The sequence below is a fragment of the Camelus ferus genome, chromosome 5 (genome assembly GCF_009834535.1).
Source record: "Camelus ferus isolate YT-003-E chromosome 5, BCGSAC_Cfer_1.0, whole genome shotgun sequence".
In the NCBI taxonomy this organism is placed as follows: Eukaryota; Metazoa; Chordata; class Mammalia; order Artiodactyla; family Camelidae; genus Camelus; species Camelus ferus.
This window is the reverse complement of record NC_045700.1, coordinates 20,140,093-20,160,348: the sequence shown is the minus strand read 5'-3', so window position 1 is coordinate 20,160,348 and position 20,256 is coordinate 20,140,093. Positions and strand designations below refer to the sequence as shown.

The 20,256-nt window shown below is 39.6% G+C and overlaps 1 long non-coding RNA gene across 1 annotated transcript in view; it reads right to left on the bottom strand.

Annotated features, from left to right (window-relative positions):
• Nucleotides 1-2,707: 2,707 nt before the first annotated feature.
• LOC116663600 overlaps nt 2,708-20,256 on the bottom strand; it is a 90,390-nt gene continuing 72,841 nt past the window's right edge. Inside the window, exon 3 of the long non-coding RNA XR_004319820.1 lies at nt 2,708-2,844. This is a non-coding gene — a long non-coding RNA (uncharacterized LOC116663600). The remainder of the gene's footprint in view (nt 2,845-20,256) is intronic.

Below are 20,256 nucleotides of genomic sequence, written 5' to 3'. Positions count from 1 at the left end.
CACCTGAGAGCTGTTAGAAATACAGAAAATTGGGTCCCTCTCTACATCTGCTGAATCAAAATTTGCATTTTTATGAGATCCCCCAATTAATTCACATGCACAATAAAATTTAAGGAGCACTGGCACAGGACACCATATTTCATTCCACTTATAGCACCCACACACGCGCACATGCACACACACCAGGTTGCTTGGTGTTGAGAGAAAAGCCAAGCATCAGAACGCCTGGATTCTGGTCCACGTTAACTTAATTTTGTGCATCTGAGTTCAAGCCTCAGTAATTTAATTTTCATGGACCTGAGATTTTTATCTGTAATATGGAGGAAGGTGTTCACAAGATGATTCTAATGTCCCTTCTCTTTCTGAAATTCCTTGATTTATTACTTACGCATCTGTTGTTCATTTGGTTAAATTCCCATGCATCACTTATTCATGTATCAGAAAATTGATTGATTGTCTCAATAATTATGCTTTCAACCTAATGATTAAGTTTCAAATTCATAGCTTGAGAACTATGTTTTGTCCCAGAAGAAATGTTTCACCTGGTGAGCAAAGGAATTTTAAAAATCTGAAATTATTTACCAATATTTTTTAAAAATTATGACTTCACCACAAATCTATGAGTTTCTACTTCTTTTGAAAAACTCAGAAAACTTATCAATGCTGAGCTCACATTTCCACCTGGAAACAGTAATCTACGGCAGAATCCCAGTTTGCCCCAGTCCTCACCCAGCCCTATGCATTCACTTTAATGCCTGGTCCCCGTGGGCCTTGGGGTCAGTAACCTCTGGCTTAAACAGTGTTCTGAATCAAATCTTTTTAACATGTCCAAAAGCTATAATAGACTAAATGAAAACGTGTGCTCCTTCACAAACGCTAATCTACATAGCTGACTAGTGTATTTCTTTGAGGAATTAAGGCTTTTTATGTGCCACAGTTCCCTTTTATGACTATTAAGTACTCACAGCATTAAAATGAGAATTGGCATGTCCACATGGGCACAGTTAACTAATTCACCTCTTAGCCAACTTCTACATGGCCACGTATATAAAAATACAGAGAAATCAATTCCTTTCATATTCAAAGGTAACCACTAAGTACATTTACACAAGTAGAAGCCACATCACAGACTTTTCTAGAGAAATAAATAAATAAATACCTCTGATCAGAGGGTTTTTCACATAACAAATATTTTCTAAACAAAGTGCAGGGTGACAGTAGAGTTTTGAACAAAACAGAACAATATGTGCCCTCGTAGAACTTCAAGTCTTAACAGGGGGGACATAACAGCTGAGTAAGTAATTCCAGGAACGTGTAATGGTGGTTATGACAGAAGGTGCCGGGTGGCTGATAACGGAGGATGGGAGATGGTCGGGGAGTAGGGAATGTTCAGGGCATCGTGACTGCCTAGGTTTCTAGACACTGGATGTTCTTCCAGGAGTGCCACTGAAGGAGCTGAAGTGAATGGTCAACTTTGTGCTTTAAAAGTGTCACCATGACTTAAGTATACATCTAAGAGCTTGGATATTCACAGAATTACAGGCAGCCAAAAAACAAATAAATGCACCACCATCAGATTCACAATATATTTGGCCTAATTGATTCATTACATTACTTCGTGGTGTCCTAGAAGTATGGTGGCATGGTAACGAGACACGTGTTTCAGATTTTACAGCCTATTTTTTCCCCAAGCCTGCTATGAACCTCTGAGATATTACGTATAACCTCATTTTGGGAGTAATGCCGAAAGCCTAAATTTGAGCCCTGTGATTGTGAGGCAAGCCAAGCCCAAAGGCCTCCTGGCCCCACGGGGATGGGTCCTGGCCACATTACAGCCAGCGACACTTATTCATGGGTGCACATGAGGTTGAACACATTATCCCTTGACCTCCAGGCTGAAAGCCAGTCTTGTTGGAATGATCCCGCTGTTTCCAAGCAGTCCGCAGCTGCGTGACTCATTTAAGATGCCACTTCAGTGTTTTTAGCGTTCCTTCTGTTCGACCTACTTTTTTTCAATCCCTCTTAATGCAACATCTAAGCACTGCTTGGGCCCCCTGCTGTCAGATAGTCACTGCCTATCTCAGTCTAAGCAGAGGTGGATTGTGATTACAAATAACAGAGAAACATGAAGTCTCTGAAATTAATTCAGACTGATTGTTTCCAAGCTGCACAGATTTTGCCCACATTCTCCCCTCCCCAAACTTCCCTTCGTTACTCAATTTTACAGCCACTTTAAAGTGGAGTAGTTGCTTCCCGAGCTTCACGCCATTATCACCATGTACTAGCCGTGTTCAGGCACAGTTACCTGCTGTCAGAGCCTTACCCCAGTCAAACTGTGAGAAGGATGCTTCTGCAACTACGAAAATATTTTTCTCTGTTTTAGCTCTAGATATCCAAACCAGAAAAATCACCTTAAGTGATGAAAAGTGTGGTGTGCAAATCGACTCTCTGGGTGCCTGTGGAGAGATTCACAACCTAGGTACATAATTCTTCAGGCCCCCTGGTCAGAACTTATCAGCCAGAGTCCCCTCCCAGCAGGTAGGAGTTGAGATACAGGCAGGAGCAGCTGTGTGCAGTGTAGCTTCAAAAGGCAGGCAGATAACTAGACAGATCTGCCTCGAGGCAGGTCCTGGACAAGAGGAAGCCTACCAGACAGGCAACAGTTCTTACCTGCCTAGAAAAGAAGCTGGAAGCCACAGGGGCCGAAGCTCTGAGACAGGAAACTCCTTCAGCTGGTCCAGGAAGGCAGGTCAGGGTAAGACAGGCAGGACCACTGGTCACAGAACCACAGAAGCCCTACCTTAGGCCACTTTCAACATTCTGTCTTTCGATGTACTGATGTTTCTGGAAGAAAAATCATTTCTTTTAATGAAATTACTAACTTAGGTTCTAAGACACTGCTAAGCTGTCTTGTTCTGAAAAGATAAAGGAGAGTGCATGTTTTATTGTGAGGAATGAATGCAGCTGATATATCTGTGCATGTATTTATGAATGTCCTATTTACACACACACTTGATCATCCATCTGAAACCCAGTTAATGATTCTTATCATCTTATCTTGAGTTCACAGACCATGATTTCAGGAGAATTTGTTTTTAAGGAGAATACAGAAATCAAGTATAAGAATGGAAACATATCGCTAGCGGATTATTTAAAACAGACAGTAACAGTAACAACTTACTAAGTTTCTGCAGGGGAAATGGGTCAGAGATAACAGTGATTAAAAGAGATCCTAAGTCTGTCTTGTAAACTCCACTTGGAACTGCCCACTGGTTAGCTTTTTCCATGAAGTCCATTTAGGAATTCTGAAGTCTCAAATAAGCGGACCATGAAAAAACTGATCAGATAGTTGTGACTGACTTGACGTGCAATGAGATAGACACAATGAAGATTAAATCAATTGCTGGGTGCCATGTTGCCCTAAATTTCATGTCTTTAAGACAAATTCGGGAATGTAAATTTGTTTGCACTGCACAGTGTATCTTATGGGACTTTTTGGCTACTCAGACTTTTCTGAAGCTAATGGAATCCCAGCCCCTAAATGCTATCAACGTCCAAACTGGACTTGTTTATCACCACTGGAAGCAACAACCATTCTTAAGAGCTTGTCTGTGATGTCAGTCCAGGAGGTGCCTACTCCTAATAGAGAAAGAGGAGAAAGATCAGAGGAACAAAGGACTATGTGACGGTTGATAAAGCCCTGGACAAAGCGAGGGAAGGCCTCCTGCCTCAGACACGTGAGCAGGATGCTCCAACACCCAGGAGGAAGTTAAGTCTGAGAAGCAAGAAGTATAAAGAGATAAACACAGCTGGGAAATTTCTTCCTAGCCCAACAATGCTGAGTGGCAACTTCTCTCAATGTACATAATAAAGTATTATATGAATAAGCAGTGTTATCACACAAGGAAATCAGATCACTGTGTGTTTAATTACAAAAGGAACATAGTCCACACCATTTAGGACTGGATTATAGGGACAATAATACAGAAAAGGCACTGATTCAAAACATGCCCACAGTGAAGAGCTCCTACTGCATTCTGAGCACATCATTTATTCATCCATTCATCCATTACATGTTTATTGAGCATCAGGTAGGAGTTAGACTCTGTTCTTAGCACTAGGGAGTACAATGAGCAAGGTAAAATTCAGAGTCTTAAAGTGCCAACATTCTAGTAAAGGAGACAAAGAAAACATGTGGACAGACATGTAACATGAGAGCAGACTGAGAAAGGACTCTTGAGGTAAGACAGATCAGAGTAAGAGTTAGGCGGAGTATGAACAGGTGACAATGGTAAGTATGAGCTCTTCTACACAGGGTTCAGAAACACCTTTCAGAATTTTACACAACTGTCAGTTCACAACCTCTAAAGTTCTCTAGGAGGTGAAATTCAAAACTGTCCCCCATACATGGAGGGCAAGGGAGGACAGAAGAAAGAGGCAGACCACTCCAGACTTGTAGGTTAATAAGGAAGGGAAATCTTGGGTGGCCACAAGACAAGTCGATCTCCACATTCACCCTACCAGAATCTTTAACAGTTCATACAGAGGCTTTAATAGGGTTCAGTCACGTATACCATCCAGAGGGTCTCAGTGACACAGCACTCTCTCAAGGCTACGTCCTTGAAATAGTTTCCAGCCTGAGAATGGCGGGCAGAACCTACTTTCCATGGACAGAGGAGGGAGTGAAGAGCCTCCAATTGCCCGGGTCCAGCTCCCAGGTTACCCAGCAGTCCCACCACCCTATAACCTCCTCCAGCAATACTGGAGCAAGTCCAGTGAGTAACTAGATGAAGACAGTTCCAGGAAGCAAGAATAATGAGGGTCAAGGTCAGAGAGGGTGACACGCTTGGGATGCCCAAGGAGCAGGAGCGAACCATGGTGAGCAAAGAGGGAAAGTGGTCGGAGCTGAAATGAGACCGATGGGCAGGGGTCAGGGTTTTTTTTTAAGTGCCTAATTGGAGACTATCGGAGGGTGTGGAGCAGAGCAGTGGGGAGTGGCATGATCTGATATTTGTTTTTAAAAGATTATTCCATCTCCTGTTTGGGAAATAGACTATATCCCAGAAAGAATGGAAGCAAAGACTGGTGAGGATGGTGTTACAATAGCCCTGGAAGGAGATGATGGTGGATCAAAGTAGAATGATAGTGTAAGTAGGTGGGGCTCAATTACAACTTCAGTTTCTCAGGACCTGAGAAAGCTGACAGTATCATTATACTGCAGTAATTGCTAAACAAATGATCCCAACAGAGGCCTTTATATTCCATCAGTTATTTTGCTGCTTTGAAGTAATATTTATGCTACTGTTGGGTTTCCTAAATTTGCCTGATAATAAGACTCACTAGGGACGTCAATACACTGTCTGGACCCTCCCCTGGAGTTTCCAACTCTGTAACCTTGGTTGGATCCGGAAATCTGTTTAACGAGTTCTCCAGGAGATTTTAACAACAGGCCCATTGCAGAGCACTGGCTTGATAATTGAATTCCTTCTTTCTCCACATTAATATAGAGAACTCCACCTCCCAACGAAAAATCTAGTCCTTAGAATTAAGGGTTTTGAGGATATTGCCAAAGACATTGCTTCTAATTCTGGATGCGGTTCAGAATCACATGGAAGCCTTAATAAAAATGCTTTTTGATCAACATATCAGAGCTGGGCATGTAGTCTCCCTTCTCCTATAGATTTCTCCTGTTCCCACTTGCTACTATACTGGTTCAGATTCTGTTGCTTGCACTTATTTTCAATTTTAAAAATCCCATCAGTAATTCTGTTGCCAGCTTTATCTTCATAGCACCCTATATTGAAAGTACTTCTCCCCTGTGTAAGAAACTTTCCCTGGGCCGCATCTTCTGTAAACCCTCAAAACTTTGGTTCCATGCTCCACAAAACCTGCCACGCATGACCAGGCTCCTGCCTGACTTTGCAGTCTTCTCTGTTCCTATTCCTTTAAGAATCCCCCTCTTCTGACATTTTTGGCCGACTGTAACAAAAAGGAGTTCACATTTTCTGTTGTTTGCTGACATCATTCTTTTCTTCTTTCTAGAATTCTACCTATGAAAACTTCTCCCCTTCTTCAAGGCCAAGCCTGGGCCACTGCACCTTGTTAATTGTCTCTGAACATTCAGCCAGAAATGATGTCTCCTTTACCACAGTCCCGATGGAATGACTGTTTGGGCCATTTCTATAGTTTATAAGGCTCTGTATTGCAGCTGTGCATTTAATTCACATTGTTGAGTAATAACAAGCTTTTTTTTTCCCCAGGAGGGTCTGTCATACCTAATATGTATTTATTTGTATCACTCAATTTGCTTTACATAGACCAGGAATTTAAGTCCTCCTTGGTCAGAAATCATCTAAAGTGAAAACCTAGACTCTGTCAGCAGCTCCCCATCACACATCAGGTCTACCTGTCCTCCTAAGCCTGATATGTAAGGTGCGTCAGGACCTGGGGCCCCGCCTCCCTCTCCAGTCTCATCTCCCTGTATTCACCTCCTCCTGTTTGATGTTCCAGCAAAATCAAACAGCTTTTGTTTTCCCCAACACAACAAATGGGGTCTTTTACTTATGCTTGTGCCACCCTTTTTTATGAAATTCCTTTCACCTTTCTTCATCCTGTGAACTCTTTCCCATCCTACAGCATTCAGTTTACTAGCCACTTCCCAGTGAGACCCCGTCGTCACCAACTCCAACCCTTGCACTGCCAAGTCAGAGTATCCCCCTCTTCCTCACATAACTTAAGAAGAACTGTGTATAGAAATTCTCTTTATCAATTTCTCTTCCAATAAGCTTCTTAAGGTCAAGAATTTTTTTTTCTTTAATGCCCAGTATCTAACAAAAATCTCTCAATAAACAAATACATCACTGCATAAATATACCTTCAGTGAAATATACAAATATGAAAGAATCAACACATTGACAATGTTTCCTGAGTTTGTTTACATCCTTCCTACCCCCCAGGTGATTCTAACATGTAGCCATGTGAGATGCATGGCTTTAGACCAAACATAATTGACAACAAGTAAAAATCAACTGAATTCCCTGGCTTGGAAAACACAGACCACCAATTCTAGTAAAAGGCAAAAACATCTAAACCTTAAAGGTCAGTCAAAATTAAAATTAAGGAATTAAGCAGCTTTGTTAATAAGCGATAGGTGTGAAATCTTCCAAAACACAGTTGTCTGGCTTGAATTGGTGCCTACATATTCTATAGATTGATCTAACTCACTGAAAAATTAATCTCATTTTCACTTCCTCCAGCCTCAATAGGACACAGCTGCGCTGATGTTCGTCTCAACTGATGGAGTGAAGAAGCTTCATCTTTATTCAGAGTGAAGCAGCTGCCAAGAGAAATGGCCTTTGAGAGAGGTAATAAGTTCATGAGCATCACCAGGGCCGTGCAAAACAATATTTGATTTTTTCTGAAAGTTTAAAACGATTGGAAAGAACATATGAATTAAGTTTCTAGCTTGTGGGTGAAAAGTTTTGCTGCAGGGTGATGGAGTGCACCATCAAGGTGATACATTTCAAAGACTGCCTTCCTATGACACAAGGGAATCACGGAGCAAATGGAAGGGAGGAAATTATGACCCACTGGCCAGAATGGATTTGTAACACAGGAATGCCACACAAATATCCTCTGTATTTACCTAGCAGAATAAGACTTTGGGCAAATATAGCAAATGCCAGAGTACAGATTTCTCTGTATATAAACATTCTCTGCAAAACAAGAACACGCTGGAAATGCGCGATTTATTTGGGAAATTATTCTCAAGAGAAAAAACAATGTGGCTTATAGACTGTTAGCCTAGTGTTGAGTGTGTGTGTGTGTGTGTGTGTGTGTGTGTGTATTTGACCTTTTTCTCTGCCCTTCTGAGACAAATGTCTCACCCTTCTTGCTTATTTTCAGATTATAACTCTTTCCCTTTTTCCCTATTTAATTTGATTCAAGAGCTGCTTGTGTGACCGCCAACAAAGCCCTGGTGCTGGGCTCTGGAGAAGGTGCTGTCAGCTCTTGTCTGTCAGGCAGGTGGCATATGCTCAGTGTAACAGGACTACCACCAAGGGAAGGCAGGCAGGGTCTAAGAATTAGGAAGACATTCCCCTAGACTCCTCAAGGTTTGACCTTTTAATAGATGGTAGTGTTTACTTCAGGTGATATTATATAAGACATTGGGAATGAAACATTGAGTCCTTTCACCTGGAAAAAATTAAAGTGGAAAGAACATAAACTGATGAAGCTCCCAATACATGCCAGGGGCTATTATAAGTCATTGATAAGTGTCCATTAATTTACGTTTTTATAACAACCCTCAAGAATCCCATTTTCTAGGTGAGGAAAATGAATTATAGAGAAGTCACAAAACTGGGTCACCCCGCTTCTAAGTGACAGAGCAGGGATTTGAACCCAGGCAGTGTGGCTTCGTGGTGCTGATTTAACCTCTTGAATATGTTATGTTAAATTTCTATAAGAGATTTTGATTGGCAATGAAAGGGGACTTGTAGACCCTTAGGAAATTTCTAGCTGAGGTGGCAGGTTTTCTCATATAATGAGTCCAAAGAAAATGGCACATGATTTTCTTTCTGAGATAATTATAAAGTAGTCCATCCTCTCAGCAGATGATCACACTGGTTATTTCTCTGTGTCTTTTCTGTTACGTTGTAAGTAAAAACAAAAAACCTCAATATTCTTTCAGCTCCACCTCTCGTTTTAACACTAGCCCTATTTCCAGCCTCAACGTGGGCTCTGTGGTTGACTTCATCTCGAATGTATTGAGCTTCACTCGTGAACTTGAACCTTTCCTGCTAAAATGGGTTAAGCGTTCACTTACTCAGATACTCAGAATACAGAAGGCTTTTTAAATACTCAATACTGCTTTAAATAAAGGCTGTATGAGTCTACAAGGGGCATCCTGACAGACTGGTCTAAGGGATCCAAGCTCAGCGCAAAAGGTATTAGACTAGCAGGTTGAATAAATCCCTATTAAAGGTAGTTCATGAATTCATCTTGCAAAGGACCCAGACCCATTCTAACAAAACCAAAAATTGCTCTCTAAATCTTGGGTAAATTTTCCCATAAATACACACCTTGGTCCCTACACAAGAAAGTATGGAAGGATAAGCTCAAATTTGTTCTCACTGGTAACAGAAAAACAACTCAAAGAGCGTGTCTTTTGCGCAAGGTCATCCTCAGCTACTCGAGGAATGGCCTAAATTATAAGCAAATATAACTCAATTGACAAGAGTTTGGTAAGGCAGGGCCCCAGAGAAATACAGTGAAGGATAAGGTGGCACTAAAGGAGATTATAGGCCATGGGAAGAAACTGGCAGGTACAGAAGGAATGAACTTCCTTCCCAGACTTATCTTTCCTATCAGGGGAAGAAACCCAATTGATCATGCCATTTGGTGTCAAGTTAATAAAAGGAGATCTCTGTTCTATCAACTATGGTCTGGAGGTCAGGGATTAGAAAAAGACGGTTGGAGAAAAGGTGATTATAAGGACCCTACTCCTCTACTCTATGCAATGGCTATGGGGGAAATCGTAGTCAGAGCCAGGAAGCCTTGTGCTCCTGCACGGTGCAAATGGGATAAGAAAACTACATATATACTCACAACACATGGGTTTCCGTCACCTCTGTCTCATTACAAATTAGATGTATCACTAAAAGACTTAGGCAAACGTCTGCTTGAATTTATTTGTAATTCTTTTGTATTCACCTCAGAGGAAATGACAGAAAAGCTAATATATGTCATCAAAGGGGAATCAATTCCTGCTACCCTTCTCAGCTCTGCTTCAAACACCCCACCAGCAGGCAAAGAAGAAGATTCCTTTATTATATGATACAGGACAAAGAAGTAACTCATCTGCAGTTGTCAATCCCTTAACTTTGCCACGTCCCCAGAGGATAATGATTGACACATCATCAGACACATTCTGTGGCCCAAGGATAAACAGCCTGTCCCAGAAATTTACAATTAAAGTTTAAGGCCAGTGTAAGAACAAATAAATGATGGAATTTCTTTGCCCAATGTTTCCTAGGCCCTCATGGCCTGTTTCTTATATTCCCAAGTTGTTTATTTTCCATTTGCTTCCTCACTTCAAGATAGTTAATTTTGTGCACTGGCTTTGGACACCTTACTTTGGCTCTCTACTACTGCCATTGCCCATTCCTTTCCTGACCTCCTCTCCAAGAACCACAATGTAATTTTTTTTCCTGCATCAAATAAGAGATGCCTCTAGACAGTTCTGATTATTTGCTCTAAGAGTTTTGTAGTCAAAAACAATAAGCAAATTACAAAGAGCTGTTTTGTCTGTGTGGTCAGAAGACAATCTAGTTCCTTCTCTCCAGGGTTTATAAGCCTTCTTTTCCCAGGTCAGAGCAGCCAGGGAATACAATAAATTCATAGTGATATTTTCCAAACCAAAAATCTCTGGTTCACCTCTCACCAGAAGTACAGTAACAATAGCACACAGTTCTTCTATTTTATGTACATGGACAAACAGGCAATTTGTTTGAAAAATCAAACTCAGAGGGAGGTGCTCACCAGGTGTCTCGCATGCATGCTGATCAGCTGTAGTAAAATACATTATATGCTACATAACATCAACTATATCTTCTTTTGTGGTTCCCCAAAATACTTAATAACTCATCTTTCTTTATTATGCTGCAATAATTGCTCTGCAGAATGGATAAATGCCCTTGGCTCACAGTTTCAATACACTCTATAAACAACAGAATCAACTCCCTTGTGCTCTGGTTTTATTGTAAGATTCCGTTATACTGGACATACTTTTAATCACTCCTATCTAATCACTCCCCATCCCATCCCTCGGGTTTCACATCCTAGGGTTTGCCTAGAAAACCATTCTAGTGCCTTTTCTGTTCTGTTACTGTGTTCCCTATTAGATGACTACTATCTATGCCTTTTAAAATAAACTCTTTCTTCCCTTGAGACAAGTTCCTTCTTCAGCAGACAATGCTATAGGTGACTGTGCACAGAAAAATTATGCCCTCCAATAGAAACTTTAGGGGCCATTCTGCTGGGTCTAAATAAGCCTCAATACTCTGATTTTTTTTTAATTGAAATCTATTTGCAGGAAGGGTGTGGAAGGGCTCATGCTTTTGTACTCTCACCACCTCACAGCTTCAAAGTCTAAAGGACTTCCTGTCTCACAAGATCACAGTCCACTTCAGCCTCTACTTTTTTTGGTATGTAATCCCAGATTTCAAGAAAAAAAATTACAAGATATATAAAGAGGTAGAAAAATGTGATGGTGACCTATAATTGAGAGAAAAATCAGTTAATAAAAATAGATGGCTCAGATGCTGGAATCACAAAATAAGAACATAAAAATTCCTGATAAATTTGTCTAAGACTCTATATAATATTATAAATATAATGAGCAAAGAAACATGAAATTTCAGGAGATATTTTAAAACTATTAAAAAAAAAAAACCAAAACAGAAATCCTGAAACTAAGAAATACGTATCCGAAATAAAATATTCACTAGATTATGTTTAAGAGCATATTGAACACAACAGAAGAAAGGATCAATCAACATGAAGACAGAACATTAAAAATCACTCAAACTAAACCACAGTTAGAAAGAAAAAAATTTTTTTAAATTATTGTAATATAATAGTATTAAGTAGTCAAATATACACTGTTGACATCCCAGGAAGAAAGAAGAGGGAAATGACCCAGAAAAAACATTAGGCAAAGTATGTCTAAAAACTTTCCAAAATTAACCACAAACATTAAGTCAAAGATCCAAGAAGGCTAGTAAAGACCAAATAGAATAACTACAAAGAACGCTACACCTAAGAATATCATATTCAAATGGCTTAAAACCAAAATAAAGAAAAAATCATTAAAAAATCAAATAAAAGATGCATTAAAACAGAGGATAAATGTTAAAACTGAGAGATCATTTCTCATCATAAACAAGGGAGATCAGAAATCAATGAAACAACATCTTTGAACCAAAAGAGGAAATTATCAAATCAGAATTCTAAATACAAGAAAAATATCATTCAAAAATGAAGACATATGACACATTCAGATACATGAAAAATTTTACTAATGACTTACAGACATTGACATAATTCTGGAGGGAAAGGAAAGGAAAGGAAAAGGAGTAGGGGGAGGAAAGGGAAAAGGAAGGGAAAGAAAGACAAATAAAATGATGGACAAAATATACTACACAGACTCTAACTGTAAGAATACCTGTGAAGCTATAGTAATACCAGACAAATTAGACCTGAAGCCAAGAAGTGGGTCACTTCAAAAGGACAAAAGGTCTAGACAAACAACCTTAAATGTATATACATCTAATAGCAAAGCTTCAAAATACATGAAGTGAAAACTGACAGCAATAAAGGAACATTCTCATCTCTCTCTTTCAATACTTGGCAGAACAAGTACACATATACACACAACTAGTATGAATTAGCAAGAATATTTAAATCAAACTGACACAATTTACATTTATAGAAAACTACACACAAACAAAAATAAATAACCATTTTTTTCAAATTACATGGAACATTCACTATATATACATATCATATACTGTATATGTATATATTAAACACATATATCATAACCCTCTATAAAATCCAAAGGTTTGAGATTATCTAAAGGATACTCTCCTACTACAATGAAATTAAATTTAAATCAATAACATTAAGATATATAAAAAATAACAAGTGTATAGAAAATAACTAATCTTTTAAATAGTCCATGGATCAAAGAAGACACCAGAAGTGACTTTAGAATTATCCCTAACTGAAGCTAATGAAAACACAAAAGACAAAATGTATGGGATGTAGCTAAAACAGTCCTAAGAGTAAATGCTATAGCTTTAAATGAAGAAACACAGAAAGAGCTAGAATTAACGGTATAAAATGTCCACCTTAAGAAGCCAGCAAAAGAATAACCTGAGAAAAAGAAGAAAAAAAGAAATAAATGGAAGAGCAGAAATTGATAATAACAGAAAAAAGACAAATAACAGAAAATAAAAAGACAAAAATTTGACTTTTAATTTAAAAATTGACAAAAGCTAGCTAGACAGAACAAGATAAAAAAAAGAAAGCACAAATTACCTACACAAGGAATAAAAGATGATACAGTGCTATATATATTATACAAGTATTAAAAAAAAAAACAATGAGACTATGAAAAGAAACTTTATGCCAATAAATGTGAAATTTATACACAATGGGTAAATTTGTCATAAAACACACTTTGTGAAACTGACACAAAAAGGAAAAACTCAGATTTCTGTTAAAGAAATCATACTAAAATCTTCCCACATACAAAAGACCCTCAAGGTCCAGATGACTTCAGTGATAAATTGTGCCAAATGTTTAGAGAATAAATAATGCCAATCATATACTAACTCCATAATAAAGAAGAGGGGGAAGGAATACTTCCCAATTCATTTCATAAGACTAACCCTGATACCAAAACGTGAAAAGCATATTATAAGAAAAAATTATAGACCAGCAACACCTATGATGCAAAAATCCTTAAACAAAATATAAAGTAATCAAATCCAGCAATATAGTAAGAGGATAATTCACAATAATCAAGTGGGTTTTATCCCAAGATGCAATGTTGTTTTAACATTCAAAAATCAAACGTTGGGATTCTCTACATTAACAACAGAGTAGAAAAAGTCAGTTATTCAATTGATGCAGAAAAAGTATTGGACAATACTTCTCAGAAAAAAACTAAACACACTGATAAACTTCATCAAAATGTAAAACTTTTACTCTTCAAAAGATAAACCACATATTGGGATAAAACATTCTCAATACATATGTACGACAAGGAACTTATAACTAAAATATATTTTTAAAAACTTCTTAGAATTCAGTAATGAAAACTAAACAGCCCATTAAAAAATGAGCAAAAGCCTTGAACAGATAGTGCACCAAAAATAATCAAATGGCCAATAAACTTATTAAAAGGTGCTCAAAATCATTAGTCATTGGAGATAATGCAAACTCAAAAAACAAAGGGACAAAGCTCCACACATACTGAAACGGATAAAATTTAAAAAGATTGACGATGCCAAGTGCTGGGGCAGATGTGGAATAACTAGAATTCTCAAGTGTTTCTGGTAAGCATGCGAAATGGTAATCCCTTTGGAAATTGGAGTTAAAAGATTAAGTGAGGCATATTAAAAATCCCAACAGTAGGGGACAGTGGGTACAGTTCAGTGGTAGACGGCATGCTTAGTATGTGCGAGATCCTGGGTTTAATCCCCAGTACCCCATTAAAAATTAGTAAAAATAAATAAGAGTTTATCTGAGCCAAAATTGATTCAAATCAGGTGGCACCAAACGAGAAGTAGTCAGGCATGCTCCAGGGACAGGGAGAGATTTCCATAGAGAAAAGGCAGAAGCAAAGACTGGCTAGAGCTTAAAGCCTCCCTGTTTGTAGCTGATCATCCTTGGCATTTTTATTTTATACCCTTAAGGCGTTTACAGGCTTAGATTTGGGTTTGCCAAATGGGCTACCAAAGCATTAGAGCCACCTCAGTCTAAACCTCCTTGTTTAACTAATTTTGAAATTTTCTTAGAAAATTAAAACATACATTTGTCACATGACCCAGCAATCTTACTCCTAGGAATTTACTCAAGAGAAAGGAAAATGCATGTTCACACAAAGGCTTGTACATGAATATTCATAGCAGCTTTACTCATAATAGCCCCAAATTAGGAACAATCCAAATGCCTATCAGCCAGTGAATGGCAAAACAAAACTAACCAAAAAATAAAAAGGAATAACCTACTGATACACACAAGAGCAAGGATGGGTATCTCCAAAGCATTATATAGAGTAAATAAAGCTTGACACGAGAGTACGTATCATATGACTTAATTTTATAAAGATGTAGAGTAGGCAGCTAAGCTAAGCTAACAGTAATCAGATCAGCTCTGAGCAATGAGAATATGGGAACTGCCTACAAAGGAGTGTAAAAGAGACCTCTTAGAATGATGGGAAACCTGTGTATCTTGCATAGAGTGTCAGTAACATGGGTGTATTCATTTGTCAGAAGTCATCCAACTGTTCTCTTACAGTGTGTGCATCTTCTAACGTGTAAATTAAACTTCAACAAAGTGATTGAAAATTAGAGAGAAACTGAGAGGGAGAAATACAAGTAGCTGTTCTTCACACAAATAGACCCCAGGTTGATTTCCACATGTGCATATCTAAGCTCTTTGGTTCTTTCTTATAAGAAAGAACCTTACAAGGCTCCTCATAAGCCTCCAGCGCGTTGGGGAGGCAATTTCCCACTCTGAGAGTGAGCTGGGGGAAACCACTTTAATTGATTTGATCAACAAACCCAAACCTGCCTCTCTTTGAAGAGAAACCAATTTGAACATTCGATAACTGCATGCAGATCCTGCCTTGCTTGAAGGGGTCTGCCCGGCAATGCCATAATACATAACTCTGATTCAAATGAGCCTGTGGTCACTGAGGCAGAGCAGAAACGTTTTCTATGCTTATTTGCATTAACCAATAGTCAGGCTGGCCTTGGGGCTCAGAGTGATTTGCGTATGGCTCTGTGGTCTGCTGAGCTGATAAAAATGATGTGGTTTTCTGTACCCAAAGAGATAACTTTTTGATAGCTATGATCACTAACCAGCGCTGCTACAGAGAGATTTAGACAAGCGTGGTCTTACTCTCTGGTTAGAAAGGATTTATAACCTAACAATGCATAATGTTGGCATGGCTCACACAAGTAGAGGATTTTAAAAAGACAGAACAGAAATACTACCCAATGGACAAAATGATGCATTTCAATTCTCTATGTAACCAAGTTTTGATAGATCTATTTGAGACTGGTGAATGTGGGAAAAGTCATGGGGAATAAGAACTTTACTAAAAATGTTTAATTTTGTTGCTGCTTTATTTTCTGAGTAAAAACAAAGGATAGCATCAAACATGAAACTGACATCAGAAATCTAGGGGACATCAGACGAATGAGAACAAAGCTGGCTGCAAAAATGGGGGAAATTTCAACTTGAATATTGAATCATGATTTTATAAGTAACTAGTGCCATTCCTCACCCTTTTGCCCAAATGTAGGAGAGACCCGGGTTCACACTGGGGATGTAATGGAGGCCAAACGGTGTGAGTCTTGATTTCACCATGCACGTAGGCATCACAGGAATAGGTGGGGCAGCGGGTCAAGCCCGGCTCCCAGGAGGTCACCATCACAAAAGGATGCACACCTAAAACATATTTCAACATCATTCACAAACCCCGCTCCAACTAGTTCTTCTCATGTTACCTTCACAAGTCACATATCATGGGGAGAGATGGGAGCTGTCATCCTAAGATTTAGGGGAAGCACACCCAGAAAGAAGACCTTTATTCTCAGTTTGGAGTTGCTGATCTTTGGATCTCATCTGCCATTGTGCTCTCATTTCACATCCTGCCCTACCACGGCCCTCTTGGGATTTCTCAAACATTCCAAGCACGTCTCCTGCCAAATGGAATGCTTTCTCCAGAGGGTCACAAGATCTGATCACTCACTGCCTTCGGTCTTTGTTCAAGTGTCATCTTAGTGTGACAGTCTCCCTGTGACAAACCTCATAACCACCCATTGTCTTCCGAATTCCTTCCCTGCTTGACTCTTCTTTTGGTCCTTAACCTCGTCTTGTGCCTCTGAAACACAAACTCCATAAAAAGAGAAATACCTGTTTTGCTTGTCCCCTTGCACCTTGAACTGAGCCATCTTCATCATAGGCCCTTCATCATTATATATAAAGTGAATGTTCCCACTGGTGTGACCTGAAAATCTGTGGGTTTATCATTTTTCCCTGTGGTGGCTGCACATCAGCATCCCCTTAGCTTGCCACAGCCCCAGCCCTGACCAGACGAATTTGCATCTGTGTGTGGGGCCCAGGTCCGTGAGTGTGGCTTAAAAGCCTCTCAGCTGATTATATGAGCAGCCAAGCTGGGAGAACTCCTGAATTGATATTCCATAATATTGATTATGGAAAAAAAAATTCTGAAAACAAAAATTCTATCCTTAAAGTGAACAGCTCCATCATCATTTCTAAAAAAAAAGCATTTCTTTTATTTCTTTTTTAACCCTGTTTACCTGGGCTCCACTGGAATCATTAAAAAAAGCTACTTTAGATCTTGTTTTTTTAACACTTGAGGACTCACTCTGATGGAAGTTAGCATGAGGAAGCTCTGCCACTACAACCACCCTAGCAAGAACCCCATGGATTTCTAACTGGGTCAAGCAACCAAGCCCTTGACCAGGATGTTTTGTCCACATTCTGTGCCGACTGGGGGACAAGGAACAGAGCAAGGCAGGGAGACCACGGGGAGAAGGCGATTCCACTCTCAGCTTCATGTGCGACACTCTGCCCAGAACACTAATGATTCCTGCCTCCTTTCTAAGGAAACTGAGCAGCATGTGCTGTACGAACGTTATTGCTTAACATTCAGTGAATTAAGATTCACCCCATCATCCCACCTCCAGCTGTGGAAGAAAATATAGATGCCCAGTGCCCCCCTCTCGTAACACACTCCTAGAAAGAGCCGGCTGTTCTCAGGCCACAGGCATTCTTTTCAGCGTGTGTTCTTTTTCTGTCTTGGTCCTCTCATTAAGAACTTATCAAGTGCCTGATAGGGGTCAGACGTAGCACTAAAAGCCCAAGATGAATAAGACATGGTCCCCATTCTCAAGGAGTTGATAATGTACAAGGGGGCACGTGCAAACAAATGGTTCTATTATGACCTGAAGTGTCCAGCGGAAGACAAGAAGGAGTCTGTCAGGGCTGCAGGTATAAAGGGAAGTCATAGATCAGTAAACACTTAGTCAAGATTGAAGAGGCGTGGGCAAAGGGAAGATGTGAGAAAGAACGTCAGCATAAGTAAAAGTGGAATTTTCCTTCTTAGCCTTTTTTTTTATAATGTGTCTTTCTTTTTAATTATCTTTACATTGTTACTGGAAAAGGTATATATACATCATAATGAAAATCACAAAAATAAATCAGCAATACAGAAGACTATTATGGAGACAAGTAAGTACCCCTCCCACCTTTGGCCCCCAGCCCTTAGTCCTTCTCTATCTAGAAGCAAAAATCTGTTACTGTTTTCATATATAAAGTTTCAGAAATAGTCTATATCTCTATAAATATACTTGCCTAAAAAGGTAACAAACAGCATGAAAAACGTGAATTCTGGAACCAGCCTGCCTGGATAAACACTCCAGTCCTACCGTTTACTACTTAGGTATCTCACTCAAGGTAGAGTCCAGTTTCCTCATTTCTAAAATGTGCCTAATAATCATGCCCACTTTACAGAGTGTTGTGAGTATTAAACAAGTCAACTAACAGTAAGTACTTCCTGGAATAATGCATATTCTGTGCCTCACTTTTGTCATTTAATGCCATGTGTTGTAGACACAGGTCAACCCACATAGAGGCATCTAAGTGTTTTTAACCTCCATATTTTGTTTCCATTTAATAGGCTCTTTTCACAGCATTTTTTTTTCCTTCTCCAAAATGACCACCAATAGTTCATGCTGATGATCTTGATTCCCTCACTTCTCATCCATCGTCCCTTCCTGACTGCCTGCCCTTAGGCTTCAGGATCCTGACACAGAAGAAACTGCTCCCCGTGACTGTCAGGCAGTCCCTACGGTTCCACAAGGTCAAAGCCAGATATAGAAGATAGGTAGATAGACAGACGGAGTGAAAGAGACAGAGATGACAGATGGATAGGTAGGTAGGTAGGTAGACAGACAGATTAAATAGAGAGAGAGAGAGAGAGAGAAATCCTAGTGGTTCTGCTTTCCCCTTCCCTCATCAAATTCTAACTCCTTTCATGTCTTTTCATTTTGTCTGTTATTTATCAAATTCAACTTAGCTTCGTAAGAGCAGAAGGCTGTATGGACTATTGCTGAATATCTAGACTACGTACTAACATTGTGCTGGCATACAGTAAATTCTGAATCAATGCTCCCTATTGATGCTTATTCTTGATACATTTTTATTTACGTGCAGCAACCCCCAATAAAATGGAAAGTTCCATCTTTTGAAACACAGTAATTAGAGTAATCATAATAATAACAATAGCTTGTATTTGGATGCTGGGCACTTACATATATTACCTAACTGAACCTTCACAACAACACTCTGGAAGTCACAAGCAGCCAGGCCATCTCAAGTTTGTGTTCTTAACCACTTCATTCGCCTGCCTTCCAATGCCGTGGTTTGTTACATATAGATCATACACTCTAAAACTAAGCTAACCAACATTTCCAGTGAATAAAACTTCTTTCTTTGTAAGAGCCATCTTTTTGAGCAACATACGTGTCAGTCAGGGCCCTAACAGGAAACAGATGGCACACTAAGAATAGGATAATTACAGAGGATAGATTTACAAAGAGACTGTTTACAAAACCGAAGGTATAGGGAAACTGCAAGAACGATGCCTACATGGTACCTTCACAGCAGCGGAGTCATTATCACCCCCTGGATCTGTAGGGACTAGGGGAGGCCAGTTTCTGGAGGGAGAAAGAATGACAAAGTGAGCCACTGTGAGAGTTCAGGGGTCACAACCATCTCAAGGTGACCCTGAGGGAAAGAGCCAGGGAAAGACGTACTATGACCTCTCTTCCCTCTGCAACCTCCTCTCGAGGCTTCGCAATTGGAGAAACCCAACAGAAAATCACATGGGTGGCAGGTATCCACTGATGCGGCCCATGCAGATCAGCCTGACAGAATCAGAGAGCAGGATGGAGAAGCGTGAGAGGATTAGGGGCATGTAGAAATATTCTGACACAGGCTCACTGTGAAATGTTACCAAGTAAGAGGCGTGGGGCAGCTCACGTGCCCGTCACCATCTTCTCCCCTAGGATCTGAAATGTGTGCCTTTCACAAAAGACAAATTAAAACCTATAAATTGGGTAACAGCACAGATTTTCTCCCTGCCAAGCAATTAAGCTGACAATGTCTATTATATGTAAACCTAATTTTAAAATTTCCCCTTGATCATGATGAAGTTCCACGTGATTTCCAAGACATCTACCACATGCTCATGACTCAATTCTGTTCCAAGTTCATCCTAATGACAGCTGGCTTTTCCTAAGGTTTAACTGTGTCTTTAAAAGCAAATCTCTAGGTAATCATGTCACACAGAATAAAGAAAGCATTTCCTTTTTTCCTGTCACACTGCAACCCTTTGCTTTCTGAGATTGGACACATGCCATGCATTTT